This window comes from Nicotiana tomentosiformis, chromosome 3 (assembly GCF_000390325.3).
Source record: "Nicotiana tomentosiformis chromosome 3, ASM39032v3, whole genome shotgun sequence".
NCBI classification, from domain to species: Eukaryota; Viridiplantae; Streptophyta; class Magnoliopsida; order Solanales; family Solanaceae; genus Nicotiana; species Nicotiana tomentosiformis.
In genome coordinates this window covers 85763711-85781158 of record NC_090814.1, presented here as the reverse complement: position 1 = coordinate 85781158, position 17448 = coordinate 85763711, and the positions used below count along the sequence as shown (strand labels likewise).

Below are 17448 nucleotides of genomic sequence, written 5' to 3'. Positions count from 1 at the left end.
ACATTGTTGATTTGGGAACCATATTTCTTCCTGACATAATTTATTTCTTAAAAAAGGTTCGTAATGTAATAATAACAACAACTACAACGACCTAGTGAAATCCACTAGTGGGGGTATGAGGAGGGTAGTGTGTACGCAGACCTTATCCTTACCCCGAGGGAGTAGAGAGGATGTTTCCGAAAGACCCTTGGCTCAAGAAAATGAAAAGAGACAATATCAGTATCACCAATAAAAACCATAGGAAAAATAACATCACGGAAATGAGAAAGTAGATGCAAAGCAAAAGTGATAGACAGTACATAGACGCGACACTATGGAAAATAAAAGAGTAGTAAGACACAACATTGTCACTAGCTGACATCGGCAAAAACCCTATCATACTAGCCTCACAAAGGTACGGAGTAAGGTAGACTCAACTACCTCATAACCTACAACCCTAATACTTGACCTCCACAACTTCCTATCAAGAATCATGTCCTCGGAAATCTGAATCCTCGCCATGTCCTGCTTGATCACCTCTCCCCAATACTTCTTAGGTCGTCCTCTACCTCTTCTCGTGCCCTCCAAAGCCAGCCGCTTACACCTCCTTACAAGAGCATCTGGGCTTCTCCTTTATACGTGTTCGAACCATCTGAGCCTCGCTTCCCGCATCTTGTCATCAATGGGAGCTACGCCTACCTTCTCCCGAATATCTTCATTCCTGATCTTATCCATCTTAGTGTGTCTGCACATCCACCTCAACATCCTCATTTCTGCTACTTTCATCTTCTGGATATGTGAGTTCTTAACAGGCCAACACTCAACCCCATACATCATGACCGGTCTAACCACCGCTTTGTAAAACTTACCTTTGAGTATCAGTGGCACTCTCTTATCACACAAGACTCCAGATGCTAACCTCCACTTCATCCACCCTACCCTAATACGGTGTGTGATATCCTCGTCGATCTCCCCTCCCCTCTGAATAACCGACCCAATGTACTTGAAATTGCCACTACTTGGTATTACCTGTGATTCAAGCCTCACTTCCACGCCCACTTCTCTCGGCTCAGTGCTGAACTTACACTCCAGGTATTCTATCTTCGTCCTGCTCAACTTGAAACCCTTAGACTCAAGGGCCTGTCTCCACACCTCCAATCTCTCGTTTACACTGGTTCGCGACTCATCAATCAGAACTATGTCATCAACGAATAACATACACCATGGCACCTCCCCTTGAATATGGTGTGTTAACGCGTCCATCACCAGTGCAAATAAGAACGGGATGAGTGCAGAACCTTGGTGTAACCCCATAACAACTGAAAACTGCTCAGAGTCGCCTCCTACAGTCCTAACCCGAGTCTTAGCCCCATCATATATGTCCTTAATTGCCCAAATGTAGGCAACCGATACGCCTTTTGCCTCTAAGTATCTCCAGAGAACTTTTCTAGGAACCTTGTCGTATGCTTTCTCTAAGTCAATTAACACCACGTGCAGATCCTTCTTCCTCTCCCTGTACCGTTCCACTAACCTCCTAATAAGATGTATAGCTTATGTAGTCGACCGACTCGGCATGCACCCAAACTGGTTGTCGGTTATAGACACTGTCCTCCTCACTCTCGCTTCAACCACCCTCTCTCATACTTTTATGGTATGACTTAGTAATTTGATACCCCTATAATTGTTACAACTCTGGATATCACCTTTGTTCTTATACAACGGAACCACCGTACTCCACCTCCCCCTTTCCAACATCCTTTTCGTCCTAAAAATAACATTAAACAGCCCAGTCAGCCACTCCAAGCCTGCTCTGCCCACACACTTCCAAATTCAATTGGAATTTCGTCTGGCCCAGTCGCTCTGTCCATACTCATCTTACGCATAACTCTCACGACCTCCTCAACCTCGATGCGCATGTAGTTCCCAAAGTCACGTTGACTCTCGGGATGCTCCAGTTCACCTAACACAATATCCCGATCCCCTTTTTCATTCAGAAGTTCATGAAAGTAAGTCTGCTATCTTCTCTTAATATATGTATCTTCCATCAATACTATACCATCGTCGTCCTTGATGCATCTCACTTGGTCCAAATCCCGGGCCTTCCTCTCTCTCGTCTTCGCCGGAATAACTTCTTCTCTCCATTTTCTCCCAGTTCCTTGTACATACGGCCATAGGCTGCAGTCTTAGCCTCTGTGACCGCCATCTTAGATTCCTTCTTAGCTACCTTATACCACTCCATGCACACTCTCCTCTTATCCTTACTTGGTCTCCCTACTAATTTTAGGTATGCTGTCTTCTTCGCTTCCACTTTAGCTTGGACTACTTCATTCCACCACCAGTCTCCTTTGTGCCTGCCAGAGATGCCCGTTGAAGTCCCTACCACCCCTCGCAGCCTCCCTTATATAGTATGCTGTCATCGAATACATAATGCTCGCTTCACCACCGTTCCTCTAGGTTCCCATAGCTGACAACTGCCCCTCCAACTCCTGGGCTTTATCTCAAGGCACCCACCTGATTCTCGGTCGTCCTCGGTCAGACCTTTTCCTTCTCTTTAACATAATACCAACATCCATCACCAAGAGCCTATGCTGCATCGTGAGTATCTCACCCGGAATAACCTTACAATCCTTGCACAACCCTCTGTCACACCTCCTAAGGAGGAGATAGTCAATCTGAGTCGTCGCCACAACGTTTTGGAAAGTAACCAAATGCTCCTCCCTCTTCGGAAAGGTAGAGTTCGCAATCACCAACCCAAAAGCCTTAGCAAAGTCCAACAGCGAAGTACCTCCTCCGTTCCTCTCCCCAAAACCGAAGCCTCCATGCACCTCGCCATAGCCGCCTGCGGTCGAACCAATATGACTATTGAAATCTCCTCATATAAATAGCCTCTCAGTAGGCGGGACTTGACGCACAATCTCATCTAACCCCTCCCAGAATCGCCGTTTAACCTCCTCATCCAGGCTCGCATGCGGGGCGTAGGCACTAACGATGTTTAGGGTGCACTCTCCAACCACCAACTTAATAGTCATCAATCTATCATTCACCAGTCTAACCTCAACCACCGACTCTCTATGTTCCCCATCCACCAAGATACCCACTCCATTCTTACCCTTCCGGACTCCGGAGTACCAAAGCTTATAACCGTACGCATCCCTCGCCCTAGACCCTACCCACCTAGTTTTCTGGACACACGCTATATTGACCTTCATCTTCCGGAGGAACTTTGCCAACTCTATAGACTTACCCGTCAATGTACCTACGTTCCATGACCCAATTCTCAACGTATAAGCACCCTTGTTCCCCTTATCTCCCTTGCCTGCCTTCCCACCCCCGCTCCCCCCGAGGACATGACCTCACTCGACCATCCCAGACCACAACCACTATACCTACGACAGACTAAAGAAAATCACTAACACAAAGTAAACAACAGACTAGAGTAAAGGAAGATATATTGTAACTACAGGCATGCCAATTTGGCGATTAAACTAATACAAACTAAGATGGCAACAATTTAACTAACACAATGAAGGAAAATAGGAAAACGGGAGGTACTAACTCCCGTAATTAGAACCTGGGAATTGTCTTGGTATACACGGCAATATTGTGACCTCCTTGCACGTCCAACTCCCGCGTCACCCCTTGTTGACAGTTTCCCGGACTGTTCTTCACTGTTTGCACACGCATGTCCCGTTCGCCGCCCAAAATCCACCGACCCTAACCTGAAATATACACAAAATACCATGAAGCCAAACAAATGGGAGAGAGGCTGTCACCGCTACCACTGATGAAGTCCTAGCCGTAGCAAAAAAAACACAAAGAGAAGGGAACGAGGAGAAAGAGGGAACGAACAGGAAAGGAGCAGAAGAAGGGGGGGGGGGGGGTTACCCGCAACTAAGGATTAAAAATGAAGAAGAAAAGCAAGAGGGAAAAGGGCCGATGTTGCTGCCAGACGAAACAGCAGTTGCCGACAGTATTGTTGCTCTAGTAAATATGGGAGTGGGGAAGAGGGAAAGAAGAAAGAGGAGAGAGAGAGGAAAGGGAAGTGTGAAAGATTGGGGTAGGTGGGGGGGTTACCTGTTGGTGGTGTCGCCGGCTGCATGGTCTGGTTTTTGACCGTTGGGGGTGACGTGAGAGATAGGGATGGAGCGTATGGCACTAAGACAAATGCGAAATTACAATTTCAGGTTCGTAATGTAATATTACAAGATATTTTTAGTGGTTAAAAGTTTGAATAAAATAATAGATTTATTATTTACTAAGTTGTAGTACAGTGTGATAATTGACAATTTTAATAAGATATCTAACTTATATGCTCCGAATATAATATATGAGGAGAAAATCAAGTTCGACGCTCAGTAATCATTTTTTATATAGTTTACACTATCCATTCGGGTGTAAATTTTACCATGATCATTCAAATTAAAATTTGTAATCATTTTTTATATAGGTTACTTATTAAGCAGTATTTTTGGGTTGATGTTGCTTAATGGACACATTTGTAAGTGAGTTTAAGTATGAGTAGCAATTTTTAGTTTCTTAGTCTTTTGTACGTCAATTGGTGATTTTGAAAGTGAATTAAAAAGGGCGAAATTCAAAAAATAGCCAGATTTACAAGTGGTAATTGAAAAATAACTACAATTTCAAAAGTAATCGAAATTTAGTCACTTTTCATGTAAGGATAAATTTAAACGAAAATACTGTTCAAAATCCGGAAAATATTCCAGCATAATATACTAGAATTCGATTTTTTTACAAGTGATTTTCCAGCGTAATATACTGGAGTTCCAGCATAATATACTGGTCCAACATAATATGCTGGAAGTTCATACACAAGTGCTCCAATTTTTAGTATATTATGTTAGAACTTTTCGTGTGTTGGAGTTTCAACATAAATATGTTGGAACTTCATACGCAAGTGCACCAATCTCTAGTATATTATGCTGGAACTTTCCGTATTGCAGCAAAATAATGGCTATTTTTCAATTACTTTGCAAACGCAGACTATTTTTCAATTACTAGTCCGAAAACTGACTAGTCCGTGCTAGTTTTACAAATATGAGCATTAAGATTTGCATTTAGTTTGTAGGTTCAAATATGATCAGCAGTTTTCGTTATCATCAAAGCTTGCTAACATCAATGACCAAAATTTAGAATATGACTTTGTGTGAAATTTTAATAAATTAATTAGAGAATTAGAATAGCCACGTCAATTTTTGGGCCAAAATTTATATGTTTCAGTCACTTTTATATTTCTATTAATTAAGCTATACTAAAATGACTTTTATGTTACACAAAGAAAGAAAACTGACCTTTGTGTTACAAAGTTTATTTTGAATAAATTTACCCCCATTTGGAAAAGTTACTCGTTTTGTTTCGCAACAAAAACTGTTACAAAGTTTAAGTTGATGACCTTAATAAAATTTACCCTCCAATTATCAATGAATTTTGTCACAATTTTAGTTTCCGTACAAAGTTTTAGGTTTGTGTGACGAAACAACACGAATAGACATGCAAACATATACACTACACGTATATCCGTATTTACATAAAGATGCTCATTATTTTCTTTATACGTAAAACATTATAAGAGCATATTATTTTTATACAACTTTTGAACAGGTTAAGCTGTACACAACACAACTTTCTTTGCCCTGTCTTGGAAACTTGCACACAACAAACACTTAGAAACTTGCACACAACAAACAATCCAAAAGCCAATCCTTCCAAATTGAGTAGCAATTAACCAGAAAGAAAAAAGAAAAAGAAACAGTATTATAAAACCACACATCTGTCCTCGTTTTGCAAACCCAAACATCACCAATTAAAGCTGATAGCCTCAAAATGCAGGTTTTCTGCCAAGCCAGAAGCACATATTTTGGCAACTTCATGTCTCATGCTCTGTGGCCCGCAAACTACAACTCCAACATCTGATGCTTTGCAATCAAAAAGTATTCCTGCATGTCACGCAATTCAAATATTTAGTTCATTTCATAACAACTATTTCAAGAAGATTGGTGTGTGAGAGCGGTAAGGGCGGAGCTAGAGCCGACAAAGGGTGGTGAGTTGAACACCTTTTATCGGAAAAAATTATACTATGTATACTAGTTAAATATTACTACTATTACTTTTTATACATATATATTAAATTGTAAAAATTTTAGCGAAATTTCTGAATGAGTGAACCAACAAGAATTAGTAAACTCACTTTTTAGATCAGGCCTAGCACCATAATGCACCTTAGTGGCTTGAACAAGAGACTGGTGGGGAAGACTTTCCAGTTCCCTTTCTGTACCACATAATAAACTTACAGGTGAACTTGTAGGGGTAGGTAGTTCCACATTCTGAATTTGTTTCCCTTCAGCTTCATTGTCCCTTTTTTGCCACATAAAAATGATGCTGGTGGCAATAAAAACGGAGGCACAAACCAAGAACATGTCCCAAATGATTTTTGCACTGTAATGATAGAGCCTGCCATCGCGCTCAATTGGGTATATGGAGTAACGTGTGACAATGCCTAACAAAAGGAGAAACATGACAAATGAGGACGAAATTATCGCGCCGAGCCATAGCCAACTGCTTGGGCCAAGGGCTGCAGAAATGGCGGAGTCATTTGGATTATGTTTGAACACTATTGTCTGGATGAGTTGCTTGTGATGGGCACTTTCAATGTTATATTCTTGTCCATTTTCTCTACTAATATAGGCTTCGATTTGCAAATCTAAGTTTGAAATATCAGCAGGAGTGGTGGAGAGAGGAAGCAAGAGGTCTAGCATTGTGAGATCAGCTGTGTTCTTGAATGCTGAAATTAGGATCAGCTTTGGTACTTTGGTGTTGGGTTGTGTGCTTCTGTAAATGAGCTCTCGGATTATGGAAATCATGGGAGCAATTCCGCTTCCTCCACTGACCATTACCAGGCACTCCCGACTGCAATGTCACATTGTTTTCGTTAAATTCTTTGTACAAGGCATCACTAGTGAATTATAAGTTTAATTTATACATACCGATAACGTAAACAACTCTTATAGTATCAGTGTTTTTACTTTATTCTAGCAGGTATCCTATATTATTTTCCGGTTTAATAATTCTACTCCCTCCGTTTATTTTTAGTTGTCCATTTTTAACTTTGTATTTCCTTTATGAAAACCGAATGAAGTATGTATTTTATAATTTTACCCATGATAGCATTTCAAAAAATATTGGGAGATGATTTGGGAATGAGTAGTTAATGATAAGGGTAAAACACGAAATTATTTTTTGTCTCTCTTATTTGCTAGTAAAATGGACAAGTAAAAGTAAAAATATATTTTTAGTATAGTGGACAAGTAAAAGTAAAGTACTTATTATAGACGATTGCCTTTTAGTTATTTTTTAGATGACCTAGTGAAAAAGTTAAAAGTATATAGAAGCTGATCATGAATTACAACAGATCTGAAGAAACAATTTAACTCTCAAACTCACAGCAAGTCGAGCAACAACTACTAAGACTATGTGTTCAACGAGCGGATATTTGAATATAAATCAAGAGCAGTTTGATTATATGAAAGTACACTTTTTTAATTTATCCAAAAAAGAATGAAATATTTATGTATATTCAACTCTAAACTTTGCGTTTTACTCTTAATAGTATTTTTTTTAGAACATTTCTATGTTCAATCAAATATCTGTTCATTACCAGATGTCATGGTTGGTACTTTATACTAGACAAAAGATTTCCCATGATTTCTCAAGTAAACATATAAGTAAATCGTATGAATAAAAGAAAAAGTATGAAAACGCGACTTCATAGTGAAAATAAAAACAAGGAAAGGTCTTGAGGTAAAATCACCTAATTAACATGGATGATTATATATATATATATATATATATATATATATATATAGATATAGGTTTCCGCCTTGGTACTTACCTTAAGAAATGAGATGATGAAGGTCCATAGGGTCCCTCTGTTGAGATTTGAAGATGATGCGGAGAAGAAGAAAGTTGTTTTTCTAACTTTTGACTCCAAATTCCCATGCATTTAATGACAACACTGAGTTTATCTGCCTCCAAATTAGTAAATGGATGCCACTGCAACTTGATACGCTTGGCACATTTACAAACAAGATGCTTGTAGGGTTGTACGTCAATGCTGTAAAGTGAAAATAAGTACGTACATCCATTAATATACGTATATACTAGCTTCTTTAACATCTTGAAAAGGTAACTAATTAACATGCTTAGGTAAGTGCAAAGATTATATTCACCTGGATTTTTGGAAAAGGTGAGTTCAATAGTGCTACAAGGTAAAAGACGTGCAGAAATTAATCGAGCCCTTCGTTTAGACTGTAAGAATCTCAAGTATCGATCGATCATAAAGAAAAAAATTCCAGGGAGGATCATGCATGTGTAGGCAGCACCAACATGCAATAGGTAGAAGAAGATGTAGAGAATATAGAGCTGATGTGCGTAGAAGAATACTTCAAACATCTTTCTCCTGATCGTGTACAAACTAGTACACCACATTGCTATTGCAACCAAGGCAGCAATTTCTCCAGCCATGTTGGACACGTAGGTACTGCTCCATTCTAACATCTGCAAAAAAGAATTATTTAGTTGTAGGATTAATTAAAAATAGAGGTGAATCCAAGATCTAGCTCGCCTTGGTAAGTTCAGGTGAATCCACAGATTTCACCCTAAATTCATTTGTCATTAAACATATCATCCAAAGTATACTCCCTCCGTTACAATTTGTTTGAAACTTTTCGGAGTACGAGGATCAAGTTGACTAATTTTTAGTATGAATTCAGGCATATATAGCGGCTTCATTAAATTATTTGAAATAAAATGTACGTATATTTAGAAACTACATAAAAAGTACTATAAGTTATAAAAATTAACGATTCAAAATATTTAAAAACTATTTACAAATAAACATGGTAAAAAAAGAATTGTTTGACTCCCTAAATAGGAGAAATAAGTTCAAAACAGATGGAGCAATAACTAAGAGCTCCAAACAATAAAAGAATAATGTCAACAAACCTCTATCATTTGATGAGACATGGCATAGTATATGACGAAGCCAACACTATGGAGAATGGCAAGAGCCATTGAGGCATGACCAAGCCAGATATGATACTTAACGCTTGATTCTGAGGTTAGCCCAACCAGCGGCAAAATTGAAGACAATCGGGTCACAGGGAAAAACAAAAACGCATAGCAAATATTCCCAAGGTAGCCAAGCCTTAAAGATACACTTCGAAACTTTGCCATCCACCTGCAAATTACCCAAAATACCGATCCATTGATAAGAAGAGGCGGATCGATGTTGTAATATTAGTTCAACTGAATTCAACAGTTTTTACGCGGAACATAGATATATATTTACATATCAACAATAGGATTCAACTGTTTAATTTTAAGAAGTAGAAAACCTACACTTTCTCTCCAGCGTTGTGCATATGGAGACGGCCAAAGCTGATACAGACGTAGTTGGCTAAAGACCAAATTAGAAGGGCGATAAACATAGCAGCAAATGCAAGCTCAACGGCGTTCACAATTCCCAGAGGAGCCATCGCAAGCACAGGCCGTTTCCATGAACGAGAATATTGCCCCTTATTGCCATTAGTACTGTAAAAATGCTCACGAAATTATAACATGCCGAGAATATATAATTATGTTATCTTTTTGTTCCTCCAACGTACGTGATAAATATTAATGGCTGAGAACGAGGTAATGAAATAAAATCATTAACTAACCTCTGATCAGAACTTGACTTGCTGTAAAGATGAAGATAGATGCAGCTCAGAGCAGCTATCAACATTATAGGAAATGTAAATAAAAGAAGATTTGTCCCTGCAGTAACGAAGTGTCAATTGGTTTAGGGCAAAGGTCCAAATTTGCTACTCAACTTAAGGAAATGGTTCAGATTTGGCGTTATACTAACTAGGAAAAAACGGGAAAAAATTTGACTAAGCTAATTTAATTAGAGTAATTACTACCTTGTTCTCTGAAATATGTGGAGTTGAGCTTGATTTTGAGCTGGGGAGTCCATGAATCTTTGTAAGTCTTTGTAGGTAACATTATCCAGATGAAGAGCCATCCAATAAAAACCAATAGCAAAACAATTTTCCACACAACACTGCTCCCCATCTTTGCCTAAACTGGAGATCGTTTCTTGAATTGAATTACTACTATCTTAATTGTTGTTGCATATACATACGCATGCGATGGGATTGGCTTATAAAGAGATGTTGTAGCGTTTACTTTTTATGATTGATGTTAACAACTAATTCCCTTGCGTAGACTTCCCAAGTAGTGGTACTATCTCAGTTTTTTTAATTCCCTAACTAGCAAAACACACGGTATTCTAGCAATTATGAGTAGCAAACTATAATGTATTGAATATGTTTCCTTTAGTATGATTTAAATTTATCTTTTTGAATATTTAATCTTCTATATTTTTTATTCTCGAGTCCGGTTCATACTCTTTGTCTTTTCTTTGTCTTTGCTTAGTTTCTTTTACACTACTATAGAATAGTTGATGAATCTATACTCTAACCAACTTTCATGTTTTCTTAATTCATCACCCTTTAAACAGTAAAAATGTCTAGAGAGTTTTGTAATGCAGGTTATTGCATTCTACTTCTACTAGTGATTTTTATATGGCACTAAAATAATAGCCAAAAATTAACCGAACCGTACCCATATCGAAGAGAAACTGACGTGATTGGGACAATTTCGGAAAATCTAATTTTGGTTATACATGATAGAATAGCCGAAAAAATAGTATGGTACAAATTTTATAAAATAACCGGCCGAACCGAACCATTGACACCCATTGGAATACGTACCCGCATTTTGAAGAGATTTATCGGTAGATATCCTTAAAGTGACGTGATTGTATAAAAATTTCTTTACACCGACCTACGATGTACATAAGTTATATTCAAGAAAAATATACTCATTTTGTCTCAATTTATATGAAGGAACGAATATGAAAGGAACTTAATTTTCAGTGTGAATTAACACATATAGATTCTTAAAGTTTCTTAAAAATAATTATATATTTAAAATATACAAAAAATTATTTGTTGTATGAGTAGCTTCGTATGATGTATTATGACCGGTCATTTTGAGCATTTGCACTTCGCTCGGTAGCATGAGGGCATGAGTAGCTCCGTATGATGTATTATGACTTATGTGAACCGTCAGTTTTGGTTTTTCAGGTTATTCGGAATCGATTTGGAAGAATGAATTTCATGATTTAAGCTTTAAGTTGGAAGAATCGACCAAGTTCGACTTTTGTGTAGTTGACCCTGGATCGGAGTTTGATGGTTTCATTAGGTCCGGATGGTGATTTTGGATTTGGGCGTATGCCCGAAATTGCATTTGAATGTTTCTTGAAGGTTCTGACATTAATTGGCGAACATTGGCAATTTGGAGTTATGGATTGTTCATAAGTTTGACTGGAAGTTGACTTTGGTGATATCATGTTCAGATTTTGGTTCTGGGAGTTGGAATATCTTTGTTATGTCATTTGAAACTTGTGTGAAAAATTTGAGGTCATTCCGAATTGATTTGATATGTTTCGGCGCGAGATTTGAAAGTTCATTAAGTTTGAATGGAGGTGCAATTCGTCGTTTCAATATTGTTTTGTGTGATTTGAGGTCTCGGGTAGGTCAATGTTATGTTATGTTATGGGACTTGTTGGTATATTCGAACGGGGTCCCAAGGGGATCAGGTGAGTTTCAGACGAGGTTCAACCATTTCGTCGCATGTTGCATTTGGCTAAGGCTGCTGGTTCTCGTGTGGCCGCATCTACGGACAATTAGTCGCAGAAGCGACGTCGTAGATGCGGGGTCTTCTTCACAGAAGCGAGGTGAGACCTGGGCAAGGAAGATCGCATAAGTGGAAATTAGGACGCATCTGCGGCCTCGCGGAAGCGATGGTCTTGGGCGCAGAAGTGAGATTGAGCACAGAAGTGTGTTTGGCTTCGCACCCACAGTTGCGCAGAAGCGGATAAAGATTCGCAGGTGCGAGGGGTCAGCTGTCTAGTGGATTCCGCAGAAGCGGAGCTCGTGTCGCAGAAGCGACGCCGCTGAAGTGACTCTTGTGTCCGCAAAAGCGGAAATGACTAGGCAGAAGCTTTAAATCAAGGGTTTGGTCGTTTTGTTCATATTTGGAGTTATAGACCTCAGATTGAGGTGATTCTTGAAGCAATTTTCACCATGTGACTTGGGGTAAGCATTCTCGACTCACTTGTGATTATATTTCGTGGTTTTATCTTTGTTTTTGGTAAATGGATTACGTTTTTAAAGAGAAATTTGGGTTTTTTTGCCCAAAGTTTCATAGAGTGAATTTTTGAGTTTTGAACATCGATTCAGAGTCGTATTTGGGTGAAACTAGTATGGTTGGACTCATAATTGAATGAGTTATTGGATTTTGTAAGTTTCATCGGGTTTCGAGGCGCGGGCCCGAGTTTGACCTTTTGGTCGATTTCAGAATTTTGATTTAAGATTCACCCTTTATCGATTGGGTTTGTTCCCTTTGGCATTATTTGATATATTTGAGTTGCTTTTGACTAGTTTCAAGCTGTTCGGAGGTCGGTACGTGCGGGATGGCATTTTGGAGCATCGTTTGGCTTGCTTAGTATTGGATTTAGTTTGTTCGAGGTAAGCAACACTTTTAAACTTGGAGTTGAGGGTATGAACTCTGATTATACGTGTTATGTGTTTGGTGTCGAGGTGACGCACGTGCTAAGTGATAGGCGTGTGGGCGTGCACCATATGAATTGTGACTTGGTTATTTTTATGGTATTGTGTAGTTACCTATTCTTATTTGTATCTATTAAATCTCTACGTGCTAGAGTAATCGAGTTGTGATCCATGTTAGAAACCATGCCTAGGCTATATGCTTATTCTATTGGGACCCACCGAAGTCATTACTGCTGTTGAATTATTTGCTTACATTGCAATTACATACTCAGTCATACGCATTCATTTGCATATCATATCTCAGTCTCTGTCACCATTTATTGATACATCACATCATCATTTTGGGTTGATTTTCATGACATTGTGAGCTCGAGAGACTGGAGAGATTAATGATCGAGTGAGGCCGAGGGCCTGATGGTGAGGATGTTTATGGGATCGGTCTGCATGTCACAACATGCTTTATTGATTTATGCTATGATTGGCTTGTTATAGCGCTTGGGCTGAATGAGCCTCTTTGGAGTCTGTACACCCCCTAGTGAGCGAATGTACCTACTGAGTGCGAGTGCCGAGTGATTGGGAGGATTGAGTGACTGTGAGGAATGAGTGGTTGCGAGGACTGAGTGACTGAGAGGACTGAGTGAATTGATACTCTGAGAGTATGCATATGGTTTTATCATTGAGTTACATCGCATTTGACAGGCACACTTGACATACAGACATAAAGATGCATTTTTCCTCATGCTGTACGGTATCACGTAATTCATGACTTCTCATACATATTGACATGTAGGCATAAAGATGTATTTTCCTCATGCCTTTAGAAAATGAAACATTTACCTCTTGAAAGATTTTGAAAAATCACAGGTTTACAAAACATTCATATTTTGGTGATTTCAGTAAAAGATTTGGGTATTCACTGATATACTTGGAAAGCAGGCCTATTTTTCTGAAACTGTGAACGAGCGAACTTTTTATCTCTGAGCTACTTCTTTTATTACTTCCTTTATGTTGTTATGAACTGTTGTTGGCTATTGGTGTTGGACCCCGACATGTGTTCCAACTCGTCACTACTTTCAACCTAAGGCTAGGTTTGTTACTTATTGAGTACATGGGATCGGTTGTACTCATACTACACTTCTGCACCTTGCATACAGATATTGGATGCTGATGTTGTTGTGATCGACGGGAGCGAGATTTGAAGACGTATCTGTGTTCCGGTTGTAGCTACCTCTTGTTCATGGTAGTATTAGATTTATAAAAAAAAATATGTTTATGTACATTTAAAATAGATGATGTATTTATTTCATACCAGCTTTGTAAATTCTAATCTTAGAAGCTCATGATTTGTACTACCAGTCCTTGAAAAATTCTTGTATAAAAGCAGTTTTATTATCATTTCTTTTCTTAATAAATCTCATTTAAATTTGATAGTTATTAATTGGCTTACCTGACGGGTTGGGTTAGGTGTCATCATGACTAGGTGGATTTTGAGCGTGTCATCTTATGTGGTATACATGGCAGGTGAATGAGCCCATATTCACCTTTGATATTTCCAGTATTCATGGGATTCAATCCCAATTTTAGTTGGTCTATTAATTAATGACAACAAATAATATAAGAGAATTCGTAAAGAACTTTCTAGTTCTTTAATATTTACCCATGTGAATTCTCTTTTATTTTTGCACATCATACTTAAAATTAATATGGCTAAATCAATTATGCCAATTGGATAAATTATCAATATTGATAAATTTCAGGTTTGCACCATGACGTGTGCAATTATCAATAAACTTCAAGTTTTTTTATGATATGGGTTTTTATATCAATAAACTTCCACTTTATTGTGGCATTCTTTTATGTGTGTAGTACAAACTGAAGAATAAAACGGGTAACTTTTCATCTAAATATTACCCCGCTACAAATTGTAGTAATAGAAGATATTAAATCTTTCCTTTATTTATAGTCTCAATATGACCAACCGTTTTCGCGAAAATTTTAGAAACTCAATAAGTTTCTTTGAGACTTAGTACGACACAATGCCTTATCGATAATTAATTTTATTCCTCCAAAATTATAATAATTGGCTCTTCTAGAGCTCTCAATTACTTTTGTACTACCACATATTCATCAACATTCATATGGTGAATATCTCATTGAAGGAGAATGTTATCCCATTATGGTCACGGTCAAAATTATTATAGGCAAGATATGTTGCTTCCATTACTTATGCCCTGTAGTAATTACATTGCCATAATATTTCGGGATAATCACAATAGGTACATGATCAATGACCATTCATGCCATAATAATAAAATTATTTTCTTATTTCATCTCAAACCTCCTTTTAGAGGTGAGTGTGGTATATTCACTACCACTAGCACGTTCATATTCTTCCAAAAATGAATATGTATTCATAAATTACATGTTGTCACATTCCCATCATGAATGGACCATAATTATCTATATGTGCTTTACAAAATCTCGTGGTCAAATCGATGACAAATATTACTTTCACAGAGTGAAAGATTATTTTGAGAATCCTTATTGTTCTCGTTACCACAAACCCTAGAATCTTTCTAAAATATAGACATTTACCTTAAATACAATTCTATTTATAACAAAAAATTATTATAAGTCAACTAGTTAACTAGTACTAGTAATAACTTGGAATGAGGGATAAGTTGACCACAAGCATAGTAAATAGGAACGGATGCATCGATTCAAAAGATAGTTTAATTAAAAGATTTCCTTTTATTTAAAGAAATTGGATGAATGAAAAATTCCAAGTTCAGATGGTACTAGCACTGCAAGTACAGTTGACATAGAGTTGCAGTACACAAATCAAGTAGTACGTTCAAGGGTTGGCAATCTGATGGATTTCATTTTAAGTACCACTGGATATATAAACTATATATATGATTTTTCTTTGTAAATGTTTAAACAGGTATGGTGGGCGAATTTCTTTTCGTAAAAAGAAAAAATAGCAAATGCATAATACATTTAAGAATGCGATTACAAAGTGTAATACTACTCTTTGTTAGAATGCGAATAGAAAGTGTAATACTATTGAATTGAGTGAATCGAAAAAACTTGAACGAAAAGAGTAATACTACTCTTTGTTACATAGTATTTATTCTAAATCTGTAACATGCCACCTTATATTCTTTTTCCAAACACGCAAAAAATTTTGTTTGTCCCGTCTAAAAGTTTTATCATTTGGAAAGGATACACACTGGTTACATATTTAACCTTATATTCTAAATCTTATTAATCTCTTGTCATTCCATTCTGATATCGATAAAAACTCTTTTGGTTCGAGGGTGACTAACATTCCAAGGCTAAGACTGTTTAACTTGTGTGGTTCTTTCCGAGTGCTTGTTTCAATTTCAATCTGATTTATCATTTTGTATCAAATTAGATCACGTATTCTTAAAATCACATACAAATTCAATTGTTATCCGATTTTGAGGATAAATAAGGTTTACAAAGAAATATAAATGATAAATTTTACGTAAAGAAAAATAAGGACAACTCGAAAAGAAATTGAAGCTGGAGAAAGAATAGTATTCATTGACAGAAAAAAGGAGGTAAGAGATGGAGAAAAAAGGCAACTGATTAGCTGATCACATGTCGACACTACATTGCTCGACGTTTTCTAAAGTTCAGAATTAACTGACTGTTGGTAAAGACGTAAAGTAAATTGAATCCCTAAATTTACCTGGATTTTAAGAACAGATATATTGGGTGCAAGTTGCACCGTGCAACTAGGTGAAATAATCAAGATACGTGGAAGCTGATCCAGACTCTAGTATTATATTTAAAAGAAAAATCAAACAAGCCTGTCATTTTGCGTGGCCATTCAACTAGTTGTTATAGCACCTCTAAGACAGTGGCAGATCTAGAGTACCTCGTACGGGTTCACAGGAACCCAGTAACTTTTGCTTAGATCATTTTTATATATTAAGAAGTGTTAGTCCCGCCAATATTGCTGTATTTGTAAATAATAATTCTGCAATATATAAGTTAACGTAATGAAATAGTAATTAATTCGAGCCCACTGAATTCACAGTGTTTCCTTAAGGAATTTAATCCCCTTCTAGTACCCAAGGTAATGGATTATTTCTTCCCAGGATAGAACGAATCACACACTGGTGTAGCGGTACTTCAAACCCCAGTGTTTCAGCGAACACAAAGTTCGGTAGCAAATCACACTTACAGTTGCTTTGTTTGAAGTTAAAACAATGCAGAACGAAGGAGTAGAAACTCAGAAAATCGTATGGAAATGCTGAGAGGAAGGAGTGCAATGTATAGCCAAATCTGTTGAGCGATTTCAGGATTTCAGTTTGTGTGTTGAGTGTTGAGTGTCTTTCTTCAACATCTGCTGCACATATATATAGCAGCCAGTGTTGAAGAAGACCAAACGTCCACCCTCCATGGTGGAGCAAGCATTAGCTTGTTTGTGGAGCAAGCACAATCATGGTGGGAAGAGCATTAGGCGGCTGCCTTGTGGTCAATACACGGATTGGAAAATATCCGTTACAAATGCGGATAATCTTACGTTAATATTTACTATTAACAAATAAATTTGGTCCAAAAAATTAATCAATCAATCGATCATTTGACCAAATCCAAATCCAAATTCGAAGCCGAAACCGAAGCCGTAGCCGTAGCCGAAGCCGAGCCGAGCCGAGCGAGTGACGACGACGACGGCGCGAGGCTTGCTTTCTTCTTAACTCTTTAAGAGCTACAAGAAGAGCAATTATATATATACCCACCA

At 37.8% G+C, this 17448-nt stretch overlaps 1 long non-coding RNA gene and 1 pseudogene across 1 annotated transcript; one reads left to right on the top strand and one right to left on the bottom strand.

Moving 5' to 3' along the window:
- Window positions 1-5529: 5529 nt before the first annotated feature.
- Window positions 5530-10172, bottom strand: LOC104091575 (ferric reduction oxidase 4-like; annotated as a pseudogene).
- Window positions 5899-7153, top strand: LOC138907087 (uncharacterized). The gene is made up of 2 exons (XR_011414798.1): window positions 5899-6037; window positions 6719-7153. It is a non-coding gene; the product is annotated as an uncharacterized lncRNA (long non-coding RNA).
- Window positions 10173-17448: the final 7276 nt, after the last annotated feature.